Raw genomic sequence first — 8,956 nt, 5'->3', positions numbered from 1 at the left:
GGGTGTCCTCTGGTTCCCATGGAAGATGTCTTAAGTTTTGTCTAATTCTATAAGCTAGCAGGGAATGGAAACCAGACACCTAGGGATAAGCAGAAGCTGTGCCTAGTCCCTTAACAAGAAGGGTTGTCTAGCTGGGGGGCCTCCTCCACAGGAGCAGAGTCTAGTGAGGACCTTGTAAGGCCATTCAAGGCCCTCTGATCTTCCCCAGGGAACAAGACAGTTCTTAACACAGGGTCTCTATTTTAGGCCTAAGCCACTCTGGAAGAACCATGGTCTTTACCCTTATGCTTCAGACCAATTAGTACCACCTCTAAACACTTCAGAAGGCAGACTTCCTTCTACAGATTTCCTCTAATACTTCAATTCCCCAATTCCCCTCCTATCATTAATACTACCTCCAGTTTTAAGCCTCTTGCAATAATCAGGACTGCTGCTGACTTCATTCCAACCCTATCAGCCAAAGCCAGTTCATCAGGAATATATGCTAGTGGTGGGCTAGGTTCGAAGGAATCAAATAGACCATTGCAGAAATGGAAGAATTTTTTTTTCCAACATGCTCTAATCCACTCAGAATCTGCTTACCTGGAATGTCAAGATTGAGGCTAAGTCTGTGATAAACAATACTTGTACTCTCAAAACAGGATGTATCCAAATCGGGTACTACTGCTATGCAGATACCAGGCTTAAATCTGCCTGCCCCCCTGCTCCCTACTAATCCTCTATTGGGGCTGATTGTTAGACTTCCAGATATTTAAAATGCTCTCCCCTCCAGTAGACTGTCCTTCCCTAAGGATATTCAGAAACCCCCAAATTAAGGCAAGTACGGGCTACTGGAAAACTTCTAAGACCGATACTTCCCTCCTGCATGATACACAAGCGTGGATTCCCATGATAAGAATAATACAAATGGAAAGTGGTCAGTAACTCCTCTCCTCCAACAAAAAGCTACTTGTGACACCTGCTCTTTTCTAGAGGCCCAAAAATATAAATTCACTAGCTATAGTGAATTATACTTAGTTCTTAGTTGGGTAAAGAGGAATTGGAGCTAGTACAAATGCTTCTTGCTGGAACTAGAATATGGTCAAGAACAAGTCAATAGGTCAAAAACAAAAACCACCTGGCTTTCTAGAACTGACCCAGCTGGATTTTTGGACCAGTATTCAACATGAATAGCACTTAGTGACCTAGGTCCCTGGCTACTAGGTCTCTAAGAACTAACAAGCTCTGTTTCCAATAACTTTGTATTAGAGTTGGATGATGCTTTAAAGATTCTGGTTAGGATTCAACTGTACATCTGTTAAGTCAGATGTTTCTACATCTTTGGCAATTAAGGAGTAGGAGTGACTTTAGTCTAACTACAGGCTACATTCCCAGGAAAGCTCTCTATTTGGAATTGCTACAATAGTTAAGATCTGGATGGTCTTATTTCTTCCGTTGACCAAGAGGCCAACAAGGGGGACAGGGATGGAAAGAAGACTTATAGTGCCGGTCTTCCTAGCAGTTCTATTGAATACCGGCAAACTTGTCACCCCACAATGATGGAATGGGGGCACTAAGATCTCTGTTGCCTACATGCAGATAAACTTCCAATGACCGAGCATCAGTAAGCAGCATGATTTTTCCCCTGAATCTTGTAGTTCTCTCCTGATTCAATTTTTCCAGAAGATATTGAGAAATAGCCTGACAGGATGGATGGGTATTAAGCCTAAGACAAGGGCAAAAGAACCATCGAACTTGGATCCAAGCCCAAAAATGCCTTAGGTCAAAGCATGCAGGTATTCTACACTCGCATCTGTTTGGTCACCGGCTGTTGAATACTAAAGGGAGGATTGTGGGGGGAAAGTGGCTCAAATGAAGCAAATTCTGCAAGAGCTGGTAGCTGAAATGACTTAGGGTCTTGCTGCTCACCTGTAGCAAATGAGGCTATGTAAAAGGACCTCTATATCCATGGTGATACTTGAGTTCATGGAGCTGACCAGTCTGTACTGGCTAGGGAACAGATTCCTAGGAGTTTTTAGCTTGAGAAATCCAGGATGACTGGCGATACCTACTCCATCTTTCTCAAAAACCAGCCAACCCAAATACCCAGCTTTATTTTGTGTTGTCTCAGTTTATGGTCTCAAGATTAAATTTGTACAAGAGGACTTAGCTGAACTAGTAAGATACATTAGGGCATGCTGAAGTAGTATGATGGGCCGAGACCAGGGAAGGTCCGAGGTGCAGGTCCTCTGTTAGACCCAGACACCCTCAGGAATGGCCAGGTCTTGGAGTAATAGCTCCTGTTAAATTTACAAGGTTAAAGGGATAGAAATATTGGTGAAGGTCAAGACCCTTCTGCCAATAGATTTAGTCGAAGTGAAAGCGAGAGGTTGTATGAAATAATAAATGATCCAGAAAGAATGTAAATTCTACTCTTGGTCTTCAATGTCCTGAGCTGTACACAGGACAGAAAAGGGAAGAGAGCAGACTTGAAGGGAGATCTCTGGGGTAGTGAGGACTTTGTGATCAGGATTTGGGTTATTGGCACAGGCACTTCCAACATGGCTTAAATGGCACCCTTGTGATGAGATGCACAGATCTTAAGTGCCTTTTCTTTCAAAGGGAAGAAGTTGTAAACCAATATCGAACTAGAACATGCATATTAACTACTCTATGTACTTAGGGCAAACGCAGCTGACGCCTGTAACAAATACATCAAAAACAAAGCAAATACCAAAATGGTAACTGTAGTGACTAAGTGGTGCAGCACTATAAAACTTCAACTTTTCAATACGCTTAAGTTTTTTCCTAATGTGGGGTAGGGGAGTAGGTAAAAACGTACCTGGAAGCCTGAAAGTCAAAAGCTGATAGCTTAACTCCTCACACATTAGCGTTTATTCACTTACAGAAAAACAAGATCTCATGGGCCGTCCCATATTTCTTTTCAAACTGATTGTATTAAGCCATACTTTGCTATCCTACTGAAAACAGGGAATTCATTTGTGTACAAGAAAACCCTAATCCTCAATCATCATAGGAACTTCTAGATAAAAGAGCCACTTGGTAAGTACTTTAAGACCTTGTGTCTCAACTCTCAGACCTATAGGCAGTTACTCCCAAACAGCACCTTACTCACATGGACATTATAGGTTAAGTCTCAAATTAAATCTAAATTAAGACTAACCACTCCAACTAAAAATCCATCTGTAGGATTCACTTAGTTGATCTGGACTTAAGTATAACTTCGTCTTGGGAACAGATCATTTTTTCCCCCAAACTTCTAAAGTGTTTTCTCAGAGCCTCTCAACTGATCATAATACTCTTCAGAAACTCAAAATTACAAATTTAGTATAACATCATGAAACAGAACTATCATAGGCTCATTATGCCCAGGATGCAGAAAGTTCCTATAATTCTATGTTCTGGCTTTTTTTTTTTTTCTGTAAACCTCTCAGATGTGATTATGCTGCTAATTTGTAGCAAAAAGGAAAACTTGGTATAGTGCTAAACAAAATAACTGACTTGTATATGTCCCGGTAGAATTTGGTATTGTGAAACGGTGAACTGAAAGTCCAGATTGCCGAAAGAGAAAAGCTGCAGAATGCTAAAGAGACCGGAAGTAAAAAATCAGGGGTGAGTGGGCTAGTGGGGGTATGCGGCCAGGCAGGCCCTTGGGTACAGGACCCAAAGTAAGGGCTCACCAGCATGGCTGAGGTGGTGGTCTACCATGATGCTCCTATCTTTCTAACGTTAACTGGGTCTCCTGTATCTTGGAGGCTTTTTGCCTGAGTTCTGACTAGTGTTGAAAGAAATCAGTTCACATATAAAAATAGACCCTTCATGTGTGGTTCTGGATGAACCTGGGGGTCCTGGTTTCCTCACAGCTTGGAGAAACCTCCAAGAAGTCTCCAATATGAGAAAACCTCAGAGCCAGTAGGAGACCTGAGTGTTCATCTCCATAATTCATGTTCATTCCAAATAAATGGTGATGCTTCTAGGGCTTCTGAAATGCCTGTACATCCTCCATAGTCCTGCTAGGGCTTGAGGCTGAGAAACAGAAGATCTAGGCATTCTCTGGTTCAATGAAATATGCAGGGGCTAAATATTCAACTACCCCCCCCCCAAAGCCTGGCTCTTGCTCTCAGGCTAGGGTCTAAGAGGCTCCTGACACAGCCAGGATTAGCCTGAGCCTAAATCTTGCACTGATTAGGCAGTGTTAGCCCCTGGGACAGGGAGGGAGAAGGAGCATGTGAATGGCCAGTCTGGCTGCAGGAACACCATTCCTGAGGCTCTATGTCCACATGAAGCACCTCTACCTATGGTTACCAAAAGCCAAGAGCCTCATCCTGGCAAGGAAGCCAGCCACATGGTTATGAAGCACCAAACATCATAAAAACTGGGCTCCTCCCAGGAGTTCGAATTCTCCGTGGTGGAGCAGGCCCCAGGATCCTTAATTCCTACTCCTGGGAATCCTCTGGCCTTGATGTGTAGCTGAGCTCAAAGCCAGCATCTCCTGTAGAAGTTGCAGCAGGCTTTCCTGGAGCATAGTACTGAATCTCACCTGTCCCAGAGTCCTCAGGTGGGACCATCTTGGCTTCCTTGGTGGTGCCTTCACAGCCGAGAAACTTGGCCACTCTTCTGATAAGAGTTATCAGGTTTCTATGGTATGGTCCAGGAGAAGATAAAGCAGGGGAACCAGAACTGGTCTCTACCAAAAATAGCTAGCTGTCTAAACATGTGGCTCTAGGAGCCAGGATAGTTCACATAGGACCGGATAGTGAAGCTGCTTGATCTAAAGGGGCTTAAATTAAGATGGAATGAAGGAGCTTGTCAACGTGGAGTCCCTTTCTTGGAATATACTCTAAGACCTCCAGGACAGTAGAAACTCACCAGGCAGAACCTTACTCCACAAATTTCCTAGAGGTTCTAAATGAAATACTGGAGTTACCTTGGCAGCACAGAAAGGGGTGATGGGGTCCAGTGAAGTGGGCATGCTGGGGAGAATCTATTACAGGAGTCCAGAAATTGAATGGGAGATCCTGCACTTGTGAAGGCTATTGGGGGCCCACTAGTGAGTGGGACATGGCAATCCTAAGTTCACTTCCTACAGGACTAGGTTAAAGGCAGGGGAAGTGTTCATGGAATTTGGCTCCCTAATTAGCAATGGGGATTATTCCACACCCTTATAGTGACCCAAGCAAAGTGATCAGAGCAGTTGACTATTGTAGTCAAGGAACCATGACTTTCAAAGAACTGTAGAAATGATTGAGAACATGTCCGATATTAAGCAGCATGTTTGGCTGAATATTAGGATCAAAAGATTAAAGGGTAAGGGACATAATACTCAACATCTCTTGCCTAACTCCTGAGCCTGATCACCATATGCATTCAGTTTTCCAAGACTGTCTAAACTTGTTCTGTCCATACTATAGAAGGACTGTCAACATAATTGTTTTTTTTTTTCCCTTCAGGATGCTCAGCCAGTTCAGTGTCATGTTGACCATGCGGAGTAAGAAGAGGCTAGTATATAGGAGGCCTTGGTAAAACACATGTATCTCAGAGGGTAGGAGACGCACTCCAATTCTTCTGGAAATAAGTTCCCAAAATCTTGTAGAATTTAAGAGCTTAAGGCACACTGGGGCATCCCTTTGTAGGAAAAGAAATTGTGGCATCTTGCATCTACAACTGCAAAGAATCCCAGTGCCCGACAGGTACCATGAGGGTTCTAGAGGCTATACTCTAGATCTAGGCATGTACTGTTCTAACCCACATACTCAATGACCTGGAAGAAGCTGTCAGCTTTGTTTGCGGTTGAGAGCTGAAAAGGGCTCTACAACACGTCCAGGCTGTGGAGCAAATGGCCTTGATGTGAAACTTGAGCTGCATAATCCAGCAAACCTCAGGGCTGGTAGAGAGCTCGATGAGGAAAAAGGTGCACAGTGGCATTCATAGCACACTGTCCAGAGAAAATCAGATTGTGGGTTCCCAAGATCCTACCTAAAGGTATGCCATGTGCATATAGCCCCAGAGAATGGTCCTAATGAAGCAAAACATTAGCCTGCTGTTTAAGCAGTTGAAGCAATAGTTTAGCAATGATCTGTGAGGATGGGTGCCATCCTTCAGGATTGAGAACCCTGAACAGAACTCTTCTGTGGTGGTCTATCCCAATAAAGAGAACATGGGTCTAGAAACCAAAGGGTAGAAGTAGGTGTGGTGATAATACTGCCATTGCCAGTGACCCATGGGGGACTTTGTGTTTACTATCTCAAACTTGGCTCTGCAGGGTTAGAGGCCTAGTTCCAAGAGAAGAGCTTGGGGGAAAGGATAGGAGGGAGGGCTCATTCTTGCCAGGGGACACAGCAAGGGTCCCATTGAATCCTAGGATATGACTGCAGCCCAGACAACTTGGATTCCTGGTGTCCAGGACCCACAGGCAGGAAAAGTCATGACTGCAGCAGGGGTGGCTGACCCTGGCTGATCAGGTGAAGGTGTGGAGCTGCCAGTATATGAGGAGGGCAATGGGCAAAGTATGGTAGCCCAGTGATCTACTTGGACAACTGTATTCCCTTTCCCAGGTGTGACTATGAATGGACAAGTTTCGCAACCCAACCTGAGAAGAAGAAGTCTACTGGGGACTCCTCCTCAGGAATGAGGATTAATTCTCCCCTAAACCAGTGAGGGCAGCAAAGGTGGTGACTGAGGGTCAGGGGAATCTTTGGAGATGGGAGAAGACAAGGTCCTGGGACCAAATGCAGTGACACTGGCTATGCATCATATTGCTAGCCCTTTCCTCCCTTTCCTGAGCTCAGGAAGAAGGGGCCTACCAGGGCCTAGGAAGAGCTGTTCCCCCAAAACTCAGACCAAAGAGGTGTCATTCTGCCCTCTGCTTGATAGGTTTCAGACAATGGCCAACGTGACTCCAATTCCTGACCGTCCGCAAGTTCTCCAGAAATGGTCCTTTCTTCCTTGGAAGGGCATTGATCCACTCTAAGAAATCTGGAAGCTCAGGGCAGCCCGGGTGGCTCAGCAGTTTAGCGATGCCTTCAGCCCAGGGCCTGATCCTGGAGACCTGGAATCGAGTCCCACCTCAGGATCCCTGCATGGAGCCTGCTTCTCCCTTTCCCTCTGTACCTCTCTCTCATTAATAAATATTAAAAAACAAAACAAAACAAAACCTGGAGGCTCTAACTCCCGTCACAGCAAGGGGTCTATCCCCCGCCTGATCACAGAAAACATGCCAACCTGCTCACAAATGGAGTCTTAACACAGCATTTAGTAGGATGTAGGCCAATGTTTCTTGGAGAGGCTCAGAGGTGCTTGCGCTGAAAGATGATTCAGTGGCCATGGAAATGAAGTAGATTGGAATTCTGAAGGGTTGTATACTCAAAGCAAAAGTCAAATAGGTCAGCTTACCAGACTTAGAGTTGCTTTTCTCAGACATCCCAGAACTTGAAGAGCTGTTTTCCTGTGGCATCTGTGCATCTGATCACAGGCACAGCCATAATAGGAATCAATTATGGAAGCTACCAGTAAGTAGACTTGTAAGTAGACTTGTTCTTTCTCAGGACCGTAGTCCAAGGAAAACCTCCTAAATCCTTTCTTACCTGAATTTTTACTGGTATTAAACATGAGCCCAAAGAAAATAGCACATGCCTCAATATGGGTAGCCCTTACAATGGGAGAGGAATGTCCCCTCTGATCATTAGACACTTCGTGGGAGCAGGTGTTCAAGAACTCCCCTGCCTCTAGTGGAGGGTGGAATTTCCCGACACTTGCATTGCCAGATCTCCTTGTCCTAAAATAATCCATATATCAAGATCATTGGGAACAAGTGATTCTCAGGGTCCAAGACCTTCAGAGAGAAAAGGACCAGTGGAAGTTAATTCTAGGATGCTGGCAGGAGGCTTCTTGGAGGAAATTAAAATGGAGACTTGACATTGTACATCCTATGTGTCAAATACACAACAGCATGTACTTATGTCATAGAAGGTCTTCACTAGCCTAAAAATCCTATTCCACCAAGAGTAGACCCCTGAAGTAAACTATGAACTCTTAATGAACCTAAAACATCCCCAGATATTACAATATTGTAAATAAGATATTACAACTTTATTGGATGTGGATATTACAGCCCTATTGGAGGATGCTGATAATGGAGGTACCTATGCACCTGTGGGGCAGGAGGTATATGGAAAAATCTCTACCTTCCTCTGTTTTGTTCTAGGTCTTGAAATCCCACATTCCTCTTTGGATCCAGGGCCCTGTCTCCCTCCCACTACCTCTGACTGGGGCATCTCTCCTTGGAGTTCAAGTCTCCACATGGCATCTTTCATGACCACCCCCTAAGTTCTCCAGAATCCCATGCCACGGAGTGTCAAGTCTTCCAAAGCTAGACCCATGTCTGTGAGTGTACTGCCAGCACATCAGTTGCTCACTTTAGGAAGCAGGGTTAACTCCCTTTCGAAAAGAAAGCTGTTTCATGGGCAATTCCCAGTGTGAACACTTCTACTTTAATGGAACAGCTTATTCTAAGGATACAGAGTGTGTTGGTGATAATCTTGTACACACTTCAGAATTTTTTTTGGCCCTCAAGTGCCAAGCTGGCCTGTTAAGTTCCTCCCACCCCCCCCCACCCCCAAGCTGGCCAGTTGAAGGTTGACCTACTTTCACAGCTAGTTGAAACCCAATGACATGTGGTGTAGTATTTGGGTTCTCCTTTTTTCCTTTTTTTTTTTTTTAAGATTTTATTTGGGCAGCCCCTGTGGCTCGGCCATTTAGTGCCACCTTTGGCCCGAGGTGGAATCCTGGAGACCCAGGATCGAGTCCCTGCATCAGGTTCCCTACATGGAGCCTACTTCTCCCTCTGCCTGTATCTCTCTCATGAATAAAATATTTTTTAATATTTCTATTCACGAGAGAAAGGCAGAGACACAGGCGGAGGGAGAAGTAGGCTCCATGTAGGGAGCCTGATGTGGGA

Source organism: Vulpes lagopus, chromosome 9, assembly GCF_018345385.1.
Source record: "Vulpes lagopus strain Blue_001 chromosome 9, ASM1834538v1, whole genome shotgun sequence".
Taxonomy (NCBI): Eukaryota; Metazoa; Chordata; class Mammalia; order Carnivora; family Canidae; genus Vulpes; species Vulpes lagopus.
The sequence above is the reverse complement of the archived record's forward strand: the minus strand, read 5'-3'. Positions refer to the sequence as shown.